The sequence below is a fragment of the Protopterus annectens genome, chromosome 3.part1, assembly GCF_019279795.1.
Source record: "Protopterus annectens isolate FY-2018-M chromosome 3.part1, PAN1.0, whole genome shotgun sequence".
In the NCBI taxonomy this organism is placed as follows: Eukaryota; Metazoa; Chordata; order Ceratodontiformes; family Protopteridae; genus Protopterus; species Protopterus annectens.
The window spans coordinates 1,855,094,899-1,855,108,432 of NC_056732.1; the positions used below are offsets into that span (position 1 = coordinate 1,855,094,899).

A 13,534-nucleotide genomic window follows, 5' to 3' on the forward strand; every position below is an offset into this window, starting at 1 on the left:
TCAACAATAGGGGCCAGGTCTACATCTGACACTAATAGGTTCCAGTTCTTATGACAGGGGCATCGAGGCTGAAGGGTGTAATAAAGGTGACTTTGAATGAATCAGACTTTACCGAATGTAAATAGTCGATGCTAGTAGTCTGTAGACTATTCAGATGGAGGCTAGGTCCTAAGATAGGGTTAAATTCACCATTAAACCTTTTATCCTGTAGTTCAAAGACCAAATCATCCAATAACTGTGAGGGATAACCACGTTTTAAAAATATGTCATACAATAGTTGACATTCAACTCCAAACTCTTTCTCTTCGGGCACCATCCGGGCCGGTCTCACTAGTTGTCCCTTCACTACTGATCTTTTCTGCTGATAAAGGTGACAACTGCTGAAGTGAAGGAAAGAGTTGGAATAGGTTGATTTCCTATGTATCTTGGCTTTGACTAATTTTGCATTTCTGTCCTTATATAATTCAACATCTAGATAGGTTATACTCTCCACACCCAGGCTGTGAGTGAATCTCAAAAATTGGGTAGATTCATTCAAATTGGTCACAAAATTCGGGATGTCATCAACAATACCTTCAAACATGATGAAAACATCATCCAAATATCTAGTGTAGTAACAGATGTTCTTCCTAAACAGGTTGTAATTGAAATTATGGCGCTGCTCTCAGTGAGCCGTCACAAGGTTTGCAAAACTTGCCCCACATGGAGAGCCCATTGCAACACCTGTCTTCTGCAAATAATAACATCAATCGAACATAAAGTAATTGTTATTGAAAAATAAATCCAATATTTCTTCTAAAAGCTCAATTTCCCTTTCTGAACCACACTTCATTCTGATAAAGTTAGTTACCGATTCAATACCCGTATCAACAGGTATTACAGTGTAAAGGTCTTTTACATCAATGGTCAAGAGTATAATATCATCCTTGTACTCGAGACCATTGATGCTGTTCAGAAATGACCACGAATCTTTACAGATATAATCAAACTTGTCAACAAATTTCTTTAATGCTGTATCTACATACTTCGCCAATGGATACATAATGGAATTTCTCCCATTAACTATAGGTCGAAGTGGTGGGTCCTCAAGGTTCTTGTGGACCTTCGTGATTCCGAAAATCATTTGTGGTAAGAGGAGCCAAACAAGACAAATAATTATGTAGTTCCAAAGAAATCTTGGATTTTATAAACAAATCATTAAGGAAAACTTTAATCTTCTGCTGGTCTCGGTTCATTTCATTCAGGGAAGCTAAACTGTAATGATCACAGCCAAGCAATTTCAAAATACGTCTAGTATCATCATTATCAAAAAACACGAGCCCTCCACCTTTATTGGGCTTAACAACTCTGACATTCTGAAAGGTTAGACAGTTCAAACTCTCCCATTCCTGTTTAGTAAAATTACTAACTATGCCCGAAGGCATATGCCTATTAAACTCAAGTTTATCATGCAAGTCCAATTCACAAATTTGTTCAAACACTAATAAACCAGGGCGTAATGGTGGATTAAAGGTACTCAACACTTTTCATTTATTCTTCACCCTAGGTTGTTCTTTAAATAAAAGTTCCAAATTAATTTTATGAACAAATAACCTTAAATCAATCATTGTTCTTGTAATACTGGCCCTTAAATCAGCAACAAAAGTTAGCCCTTTTGCTAATAAATCCACTAAAGTAGTTTCCACTTCTGTGCTGGAATAATTAAAAATCTTGAAATCCTGGCCACTATTAAAGACCATTCGGAAGCTCTTGGTAGGGGTAACATTGTCCATACAATAAACACCAGCTAGAATATCCCTAGCCAGGTCAACAGTTACCTCTGAGTTGCTCGATTTGTCCCCAAATTCTTCCCTTGAGAGGGTCTCCTATTGTGGGTTGTGTTTGTATACTTTCGGCCCTTCCTGTGAAAATTTAAGGAATTGCTACTAGTACCCAGTTCATGGTTGTCAAAGGCTCTATTGTGGTTAACAGGGTTGTTCAAGGTTTGACTGCCATAGTTATTGGTGTTATAGTTATTGGTATTATTTCTCTTATTATTGTTCCTTAAATGCCCATTCCAATTGGAATTGTAGTTTCCAGGGTTCTGTCCCCTGATGAGGAGGCTGCCTCCGCATAGCTACGCTCAGAGGAACCTTGTCCTGGAGAGTCCATAATTTGCCTGTCAGGAGGCTGGCTGCTCACATTGTTGACATTAGTGTGAGGGTGGGTCGAAGGATTAAGCCATTCCAGTGTAGGTGGTGGTTTAGGTTAAGCAGCCTCTTTACTATAGTCTTTGTCAAAGGATAGTTTTTTATTCTTAGTAGCTTTCATTTTGGTAATTTGGCCATTAATACCAGTGAAAATACGTTCATACTCGTATTTGTAACGAGTAAAATCAGAATCATTAATTATGCTTTCATCCAAAATGCCGGTTTCTCCATTTAATTTATCCATTGCCACTGTGTAATGTTTGATAAACATCTCGATTAACTTGAGAGTCAAATAAGGATAACAAATCCTGGTGGAATGGTGAGTCACAGACCAATACAGTGGGATAACGCTAGGATCTTAATCCCTTTGGCACTTGGCATCTTGACAGGCACTCCTTGAAATATGCTACTTCCAGTTGTAGCTTTTTAACTTTAAAGGATTTAGTATCAAGTATGTTTAAATTCTCAACTATGTTAAATCTGCTGGCATTGGAATCAGCAGCTGAGCTGTCAGCAATATGTAAGCTCCTTCACTTAAAAGCACGGGCTGGTCAAGCCAATGCTTCAAGCCAGCAAAAACAGTATTTTTTTGGCAGCACCGGGTTGAATAACATTCGTGTCAACAGGAACAGTCGTATCAACAGTATCTGGCTGTGATGTTCACGATAACCAGTTGAATAACCCTTGTTTCACTCTGGGTTAATAGCAGGAGAAGAACATGTAAATCCTGTACGCCACCACCAGTGTTACTATTGTTAATAGTGTTATATTTGAGTGCAGAGCTCCCATTCAGGTCAGGCTCACCAAATGAAGATGAAATGGAGCCATTCCTTTGTGTAACTATACGATGAACGTTAAGTTCCATGACAGGAACCATTTTAGAAAGGCTGTTAATGGTTGCTGATAGGTCATCCACTTTCCTGGTCAGAGTTAAAACTATATTGACCAGTTGCTGGATATCAAAGTTGCTGGATTCATGGTTATTCAAATGTTCGTTCTCTTGTGAGAACAGTAATCCTTGTGTGGAAGTAGATTCTGCTGCCATACAGGCACACCACAAAGACTGCAAAAACAAACTGGTGAAGCTTACAAAACTTAAATAAAATGAAAATAACCACCACTAGCTGCGAAACACTCCACAAAAGACAGTTTTTTTAACATCCAAACCAATAAAGTAAGCGCTTTCGTCTTACTTCAATAAGTAAAACTTCATCAAAGTAACACATTAATCCATTGCCTTATATACACAAATTAGACTTAGTCACATGATTAAATCAATAACAAATTAAAAGACAAACAACTATGGATACGTAATGCAATTTCTCCCATTAACTATAGGTCGAAGTAGTGGGTCTTCGAGGTCCTTGTGGACCTTCGGGATTCCGAAAATTACTGGGGTAAGAGGAGCCAAACAAGACAAATAATTATACAGTTCCAAAGAAATCTTAATGTTCTTAACATTTTTCTAAATGTTTCCTTAGCAGACACCATTTTCCCAATAGACATTTTCCAAAGAATTTAATATGTTGTATTTTAACATTTTGTAACTAGGTGTTTGTCTTTTAATTTTTTATTGATTTAATCATGTGACTAAGTCTAATTTGTGTATATAAGGCAATGGATTAATGTGTTACTTTCTCTGATGAAGTTTTACTCATTGAAAGCGCTTACTTTATTGGTTTGGATATTAATAAACTGTCTTTTGTGGAGTATTTCGTAGCCAGCGGCAGTTGTTTTGTGGAGTATTTCGCAGCCAGCGGCGGTTATTTTAATTTTATTTAAGTAATGCGATGTTTGCCTTTTTCTTTCCTTCCTTTTACGTCATTGTAAGTTCTTAAAGGTACTGACTGATTAGACTCAGGACGCCATGGGGATCCTGTAGTTATCACAGGGGCAAATGATTTCAAGTCTTAAAGTCAAGTAACTAAACTTTTTCTCTTCTTTTTAGTTTAGTAGATAGTGTGTCATTTATTAATAGTTATTTTTGCTACACAGTGTGGTTACTGTTGTTATCTGTTTCAAACTAAAAAGCCCACAAGGCCAAGGCTGTAGTTTCAAGTGTGAGAAGTAAGAGTTTTCTTATTTTATCCATGTACTGTATAGTTCTCATAAGTTGTAATATTCATCAACTTTTTTTTGGATTATAGCTATATTTGTATGTATGGGAATGTGTTTTTTAACCTACTGGCTAACTGTATATATCATATAAACACCTAGTATTAAAACGTATTTAATATTTTCTTTGGATTATTATCAAACCACTAAAATTATATAAACATTTCTTTCAATGTATAAATACCCTTCTGTAATATGCTAACCAACAATATTCCATTTGTTGTGGTTCATTGGGTTATTAATAATCTTTCTGCTAAGGAGACTTACAAAAATCTAGCCACAACACAAAGTGGGAGATCAACAATGCCTACCATTAACCAGACTTTCTTTGCATATCTGTGGAGAAAATTTCTGATCACCCATCCTGTCATCCAGACTGGTTTTAAAGGTTGTTAGGAAAGTACACTGCTTAATAGACATTGGTGGTCTATTCCAGGAATTGGGGGTACATTGGGTTGCACATATGTCATGCCATCTGGTGTTGATGTGATAGTATATATTTAGGTGTTTAGACAGCAGGTGTTTGCTTTATCACTTTATACAGGGGAAGGAGTTCTAAGAGTGCTGGGTTGTCCATAGCACTGATGGCTAAGCAGAGATCACTCCTCAGGAGTCTGTATGAAATAGAGTAGACTAACAGGCCTTTTAGTCTGAGTGGTTATGGGTACTGAGACCAGAGATCTTTCTGGTGAGGAAGTATTTTTTTTTTTTTGCTCACATACTTTTTATTTTAAATGTTGTTGTATCTTTCGGTCTTTCCCGGTTAGGGGTCGCCACAGCGGAACTCCGGTCCGCTAATGATTGGCAGTAGATTTTTACATACCGAGTTGCCAGCCCTGACGCACAACCTTCAATGAAGGTATGCCCATTCACGCATGTCTCCACACAGAAGACGCTTTAGCTGAGAATTGAACAGGACAACGTCTTACTGTGAGGCGACAACGCTACCGCAGCACCACCACCACAGTTACTTTTTATTTTAAATATATAACACAAAAGGGTGATATTGTAGTTGAGGGCCTCACCAGTTCCTTTTGCGCAGAAGTGGGTGTGTCGCAAATTGAGTGACAACCCGGTCTGCATATTACTTGGGGTTTTCGACAAACTGGCAATAAATTATATATATATATATATATATATATATATATATATATATATTTTTTTTTTTTTTTAAACATTTTAGGTCGATTAAAACTTGCCGTTGTACACAATATGTGCATATCAAAGTTTAGTCATGCTGCAACACCCTGTAATACTTAGACTTAACCCCACAACTGAGTGAAAGAAAGAAGACGTGGTTACACTTCCGTTGTGATTGTGTGCTGTACTGACAGCACATAACCGTTCAAAGTGTCAATGTGAGATTTTGGTGACTGTTTGGCTATTAAAAGCGCTGTGACAATGGAAACACTTTAGTTCTATTATGTTGTATCAAATCCAGAATTTAGCAGTTGGCAGTCCTCTTAAGAAACTGAAATATCCCAAGGTCGAGAAAGTGTTTTTTTTTTTGTTTGTTTAAATGTCGGTTCACGCCATACCGGTAATTTACTTTCAGTTTACTGTTATATTTACTGTCCTATTACAAAGTCAGGTGCACTTTTTTTTCCTTCGGGTGTACATTGGGAGGGAATGCATATTCATGAATGACATGTCACGGGGGTGGGCTTTGGGCATGGCTTGCTACTGCGCATCTGGTGAGGCCCTCAACTACAGTATCGCCAGACAGAGTACTTGTTTACAATTAAATAAATTGGTTAATTGGTTAACTATGTACAATATTTACATTTAGTCTGACATGAGTAGAGGTTTGTACAGTAGATAATAAGTCATAACACACAGTATATATATCTTCAGGAGGAGACTGGTTCCAATTGTAAGGTGTCAATCAATGGCAAAACTTTCTTCCATGGATTTTTAACTAATGGCTTAAGGAACATTCTTAGTTATGCTGTCTTCTTCAGTAAACACAAAAGTCCTCCATGGTGGGTGCTGTGTTAGAGTTCTATTTCCTAGTTATGCATTTCCTAGCTATTGCTAGCATTGTCCACAGTAGATATAGGTTAGGTTTATTCATAAAAGGGCCTTCATTTATATTGAGTAAAATTAGAGCTTTAGTCATAACAAATGTATCTGTATAAATTGCTTGTAAGAAATTATTAATATCATTACAAAATACTTTAATATCCATACAGTCATAAAAAATATGAGAAAATCTGCTTTAGATGACCGTTGACATCTCCAACATAACCCATTACTGGAAGAGTTGATTTTTGAAATTTTATTGGGGGTTGGATCTATGCAGACATTTCCAATTAAGGTACTTGCGTATTATCGCAACCAGATTTTCACGGTAATGCAGGTTGCTTCCCGATGAGTAAAGTGGTACCGATAATCTATTAAAAGGCATAGAAACAGTGTTTTCTTGACATTTTTTGTTTGTTTGGGCAGTTTTATGAGTTCAACATCTGAGGAAGTAATAAAGCAATGTAGGTTTGCCCTTTACCGCCGCATGTCAATCAGCCTTTCTCCTGAAAATACCACTATTGCAAAATAAAACCATTCAAAGCAGTACTATCTCACAAAGAAAACCACCCTATAATCACCTATAAATATCAACCGGTATCATCCATTCTGAAAACCTTTGTGTTACTGCAATTCTGGCTTAAAATTTTCCTTTCATATATCTTCCTTAACTTTTGAAAAAGTTTTCAACTTTAATAAGTACTTTACCTGAAACAGTTTGCATGTCTCATTATATTTCTATTAATTATTTCATCCATACAGTGAAAATACTGTAGAGGTACAGCTACAAAATAATCCATTCCACATGAGGAACAGCAACTCAACGAATTAAATTAAATATTTCCAGTATTAAGAATAAGATGTTAGTTTAACTGATAGCAGTATGTTTGATTTATTTTCTGATGATAAAGATATCAATATTCCTTTAGTAGTATATTGCCAATAATTTATTTTAGGGGCTGTTTTATAATTTTTTATTATATTATATAAATATGAGGTTTCATTTTTCATATTTGCATTATTATATATAATTCCAAACAGTGCACTTATATATTTTGGAGAATTTTTTAAAAGAAGAATTATTTATTATTCTACATAGATCCTTGGAGTATGTTAAAACATTCTGTAATAATAGCCAGTCATGAGAAGTTAATCTATAAGTTGACGACAAATATTGTACATCTAAGACTTGTTGATTTTTTATTAAAGGCTGCCAGCATATTAAGTTCTTATGTTCCCAGGAAGTAAGGATATTTCTATGCATCCCATCTGTAAACTTTTTAGTAATACTGAAAGGAACTAAAAATATGAACCAAAGCTTTAAATCTATATTTATATTAACAAATTTTCTAAAAACATCAAAGAGATTAATTAGATTTAATTTAGTAGATTTGTTGTATTATATTGCAGGTTTAAACTCAGTGAATACCATAATTTATTATCATTTTTATGTCCAATCCAATTATCACGGCTGGTGTGGAAGTATTGAGGTCTCTGAAGTTGGTTTGGGTACTTAGTGTGGTACATTTTGAAGGGTGCATAATATGCAATGATGGGCTTGATAAGGGATGAATAAAGTAAGATTCATAGGTCACTATTAGGCTAACTGCCCTTGGGAGGCATTTTAAGCCTAGCCAGTTATCCCATCTGAGAATCAAACCCTGCATATTGTGTTTGTAAGGCAAGCACTTTAAACGTTATGCCAACCCCCTATGTAAGTGATATATAAGATTGTAACTTCTTTGGGCCTTGTAGGGTACCATGACGGGTAAGCCATGTCAGGTAGAAGAATAATGTAGCCACCATAGAGACAAGGTGGTCAAAAGATGGGCTGTTAACAACATATGCGCCCAAGTCCCTGATGACTGCAGCAAATTAAAGTGGGATGTTAGATGATAAGCAGTAGTGATGCCAGATTACCATCCTTGTACTATCTACTATAGTAAGTTGTGATATTTATTGGTCATTGTGCCAACTTGATATGTTGCTGGTATTTGCTATATCTGCTGTATGCTGTTTAGTTGTGATTCCTTGTTAATTTGTTTGTAATTACTTGGCATTACAATACTCCACTCTGAAAGTGTACCTGGGTCAACAAGGTTTACCCAGTAAACAAAAATATATGCATAAATCTGGAGACAGGACTGGAATAAAACACAAAACCTGAGATTCATGAACACTCCTTGCAAGAATAAGCTGCTCTTGCACGGAGTGTTATCTGTCCGTGTAGAGCAGTGGCGCGCCTTGCATGTTCATGAAGAAGTGCCGCCATACTCTCTACATGGACATGATCCGTCTTGCATGGAGTGTTCTGTGTCCGTGTAGAGAAGCAGCGCGCCTTGCATGTTCATGAAGAAGTGCCGCCATACTCTCTACATGGACACGATCCGTCTTGCACGGAGTGTTCTGTGTCCATGTAGAGCAGCAACGTGCCTTGCATGTTCATGAAGAAGTGCCGCCATACTCTCTACATGGACACGATCCATCTTGCACGGAATGTTCTGTGTCCGTGTAGAGCAGCAGCGCACCTTGAATGTTCATGAAGAAGCGCCGCCATACTCTCTACATGGACATGATCCGTCTTGCACAGAGTGTTCTGTGTCCGTGTAGAGCAGCAGCGTGCCTTGCATATTCATGAAGTGCCGCCATACTCTCTACATGGACATGATCCGTGTACGAGCACAGGGGGCATGTCTGAGCAGTGCATGGAAACTAAACATGCCCACTGCACTCAGAAAGTGCCGTACGGCACTTTCTAAGCCATACTGGCATAATATTAGATCTTAGCTCTAATATTATGCCAGTATTCAGTATCTGCAGACACTGACATAAAAAATAACATTGTCAGTGTCCACGGACACTGAAAATGAAAATGGCAAGTGGAAACAATACAGGGGGTGTGTCACAGCTTCTGAGATGCACCCCCTCTATTGCTAAAGCCGTACAGCACTTCTGCATGCTGCAGAAGCAGGAAATGCATGCAAATGCATACACATACCCCTCAACCCTACAGATACCTCGCAGAATGCCAGATGTTAATCTCATAAGTGTGCTCCACTCCACATATGAGATGGATGGCTGGCAAAATAGTGGAAAATCATTAAGGTGTGAAATCAGAAAATAATGACAGACAATGCAGTGTCAGACACTGTACCCTTCAGAAAAGTCATGGCAATGCAAAGCTTGTTATCCTATCAACTTTCTAAGTTGGCCAGAGCAATATTTAAAATCTGTCCCAATTTCTCCCCCATCATGTCAGGCTTTGTCCAGATGTCCTGCCCTAACAGGCAGAAAGCAATGTGCATACCCCTAAAGTAAAATAAAAATGGAACACAGAGTTAAATTTTTTTCCTGTTCCCAATAAAGTTTAAGCATAGCTGAGCGGGTGTGTGCATCGTGCATTTATGCATAGCGGAGTTTAAACATCTAAAGGAGATAATAGACACATGCAGCCAAAATAGTGAAAGTGGAATAGTGTAGTGGTTAGAGCGTTTGCTTAACCTACAGTCAGTCAAGGTTTGAGCCCCAAAGCAGTCCATTAGTTTTCATATGTGAAACATGGGTAAAATATATTTTCTTATAAATAGTTAGTGAATATTACACATTTGTTGACCAGAGTAGTGTAGCAGGTCCAAATGTAAGGTGTCAGTGTAGTACAGATGTGAAACCCCTACATAAACACATGTGTCCCAGACAGTATAGCCACAAAAGAATGTAATATAATGAAAGCACATAAAATGAGAATAATAATAATGATAATAATAAACATAAGTAATAATACTAATGATAGACCAATAAAATAACAGCTGAGCAATGCTAAACTGAGCTCAGCTGTGCTTAGCTGGAGTAAGCAATGCTGAAATATGTATGGTAGCAAGAGTTAGCATAGGTAAGAGGATTTGCGCACTAGTAAGCAGGGCTTAGCATCTACTTCTTTAAGCAATGCTTACCTATGGTAAGCGGGTTTGCACGGCACTTAGCTTAGCTCAGCATATTCAAAATTGTCCAATCACAGCAAAAGGTGGGAAATCAGCCATATTTAAACTTCTCAGGCAGGAATACAGCTCATAACCAGTTGTAGCTCCCCACTGTAGGCACTATGGCTGGTGTCGGTGAAGATGTGCACTTTCAGGCACAGTGCTCAGGCATTCAGGAGTCCAGGGTCATGGTCAGACTCCTTGTAGAAAACAGTGACATGAGACTGCTGCAGGACCAGTACCAGGGCTCCCAATACAAAGCAGACGCCTAGGAATGTCTCACCTGTGATCTCACCAGTGCCACTGGCATCCCTTGGACTGGTGAGGAGGTCCGACACCAATTAGCCAACTTGAAGAGGAGGAAGAGGGAGCTTTTGGATCAGTGGGTCCAAGATGCCTGGGTGGGGAATATTCCAGGCATGTGTAAGTATCAGTCACAATAACTGTTTTTTAAAGTTCAGCCTGTGTATGTGATGGATAGGTATTCATAAATGTTTTTCTTATCACCTGTATAGCTGCAGAGGAGAGGGCTGCCAACTTGGACATCCACACCAACATGTTGCTAAGGCTGTGTCACAGGGCTGGTGAGTAACAGTCTAGCTTGTAGTATTCAGGGCAAATAAATAAAAATGAGTATTATGTCACCTTGCAATATTTAAAAATGGGCATGGTTTGTACTGAATAAACAAGCCCATAGGAGAGTAATACTGAAATACAGGCCATATATCAATAGAATTGTAAGTACTTGTCAATAAAAGTCAAAACTCCAGACTGGTTGTGTTTACTTTGGTATTGTATGAAATGTGTACAGTTTATGCATAGCAACTGTAGCTCTGAAAGCATTGAACAATCAAGGCTCATCTGACAAAGATTGTGAAGTTATAAAATAGGAGATTAACTATATGAAATATTGCATGCACCAAGATCTGATATCTGAATAGTAATGTGTTAACCAGGGTTTTCTACACTGTGCTGTGCAAGACATATATGCTATGCATGAATGTCAGAATTACGATTTCAGAGTGTACAACCAAGAGAGTAATAGAGAGAAAACAGTTAAACAAAAGGCAGCAGTTCTTCAATAGCTCATTCTGATGAAACACAAACCTGCTGTGTTTTTGGCACAAACAGGCGCTGTTTGAATCCCGGGAGTGGTAGTAAACTATATGCATAATTTCACACAGGATTTTGTGAATATGTATAGAAACAGTCAGGTAGTGTTAACAGAAATTTTCTCCACAGGTCTGCCAGGTAAGAAAAGGTGTAAAGTAGCTATAAGACGGCTGTAGTTATACTGTGTCCAACACTCACTGTCCATCCCCAAGGCTGCAAATGACAGCAAGATAAGTACATACACCAAGTAGTCTCAACCAAGAAATATTCCTCAAGTGCCATGCTTTCACAGCTAGTGATCACTGCTGCCAACAGCCAGGGTGACTGATAGAAATCAAGGCAGATTATGGCAGTAGCACACACACACACACACACACACACACACACACACACACACACACACACACACACGAATGTGAACTTCATCAGAATAATTACTACCAGTTAATTATGCCTTTTATATGCTATTTTAGTGACAAAATTCCACTACCATTTATTTATTATTATTTATTTATTTATAGTAATAAATAAAAAATAAAAAATTCAATAGTAAACTATATATATATATATATGTATATATATATATATATATATATATATATATATATATATATATATATATATATATACATACAAGTCTTTAAATGCCCATACAAACATATGCTGCTGATAGACCACCCATAACTGGGGCAGCATGCACAGTTGGATACAAAAGGACCCATGACACTCACATCTGCCCCCCCCCCCCCATTCCAAGTAATAAGTAAACAGTACACTGCTACAAAATCATGATAGGCCATACACAATGGCCAGACACATACAGTGACCTCTTAGTAAAACAATTACAATGAGTGAAGATAATAAACAAAAATACAAACAGCCAGTAATTCACGCAAGTTCATTTTACTCTGATGTCTTTGCCAAAGCCTTCAAGGAGTAACACATTGCAAGACGTACTTGCCTTAATTAGAAGACGCAATTAACATTTAAGTACATTTAAATACACAGCCTCCAATTACAATCCTCATTCAACCCCCTAGGGGATATAGTATCACATTTAAAAACATACATTGATTCTGTACATAACAGTAGTTCTTTTATGACTTTTTGATTCATAGATTCATAGAGTAGTACTAGGCTAACTGCCCTTGCGAGCCATTTTAAGCCTAGCCAATTATCCCCTGTGAGATTCAAACCCTGTACCTTATGTTTGTAAGGCAAGCACCTTAACCATTAGGCCACCCTCCCAACTCCAATCAAACTGAGAAACAGACTTTTTCCAAAGTAGTACCATGTAACCCACTACACCCAATTACATGTATATACACAGCCTCCAATTACACTACTCATTTAACCCCCTAGGGGATAATGTATCACAGTTAAGAATTTAAACTGATTCTGTACATAAATAACGAATGATTCCTGCTAGATGAAGCACCTTCAAAGACAAAAATAGATGCACAAATGAAAGAACAAGAAGGTGCACCATGTACTGCAAAACATAAACAAAACTCTCTCCTCCAAATAGTAAAAACCACGTTTATTGTATAACAATAAATGAATCGACTGCAGTGTTAGCGCTTTCGCGTTATGACAAACGCTTCATCAGACATAAAAATAATCAAAGTACCTCCCCTTAAATACACACATTGATGTCACTTCCCATTAAAAACAGCAAATCAGAACGCTAATGTTCAACATGTATATGTATACTGATTAAAAAAAGAAATAAAAAGATAGAAAACCAAAAATATGAAAAATAAAAAAATAAAAGTAAGAACATAACAAAATAAACTAACAATATAAACTAACAATATGAACTAATGTCGAAGGGGTCTATTGGCTAAAAATGGCTTTAATGTCACTCTATCATTTAACCCAAACCTGTGTGCTTGCAGTTTGAGTATCCATTTAGCTTCCCTTTCTTCAGTAAGGTTCCTTACATTACCCAATCGGCTGGTAACAGACACCAGTTCCAAAACTTGGAACTTAAAGCTATGGGAGCATCCTTGATCTAAAACATGCTTAGCTAGGGCATTGGTGGTATTGCCCTTGCCAATGGCATATATATATAGACAACAAGAACCCTACGGGAACGAATGAGGGAGTATCTATATG

General features: G+C 37.4%; 1 protein-coding gene across 3 annotated transcripts in view; it reads left to right on the forward strand.

The window, feature by feature from the left end:
- Window positions 1–13,534, forward strand: part of LOC122798765 (zinc finger protein 93-like) — a 276,097-nt gene that overhangs the window by 19,556 nt on the left and 243,007 nt on the right. Inside the window, exon 2 of one of the 3 annotated variants that reach the window (XM_044067876.1) lies at window positions 10,819–10,887. The exons of the other annotated variants lie outside the window; for them this stretch is intronic. The gene's annotated coding sequence lies outside the window, so the exon portion shown is untranslated. The remainder of the gene's footprint in view (window positions 1–10,818; window positions 10,888–13,534) is intronic. 3 annotated transcript variants of the gene reach the window in all.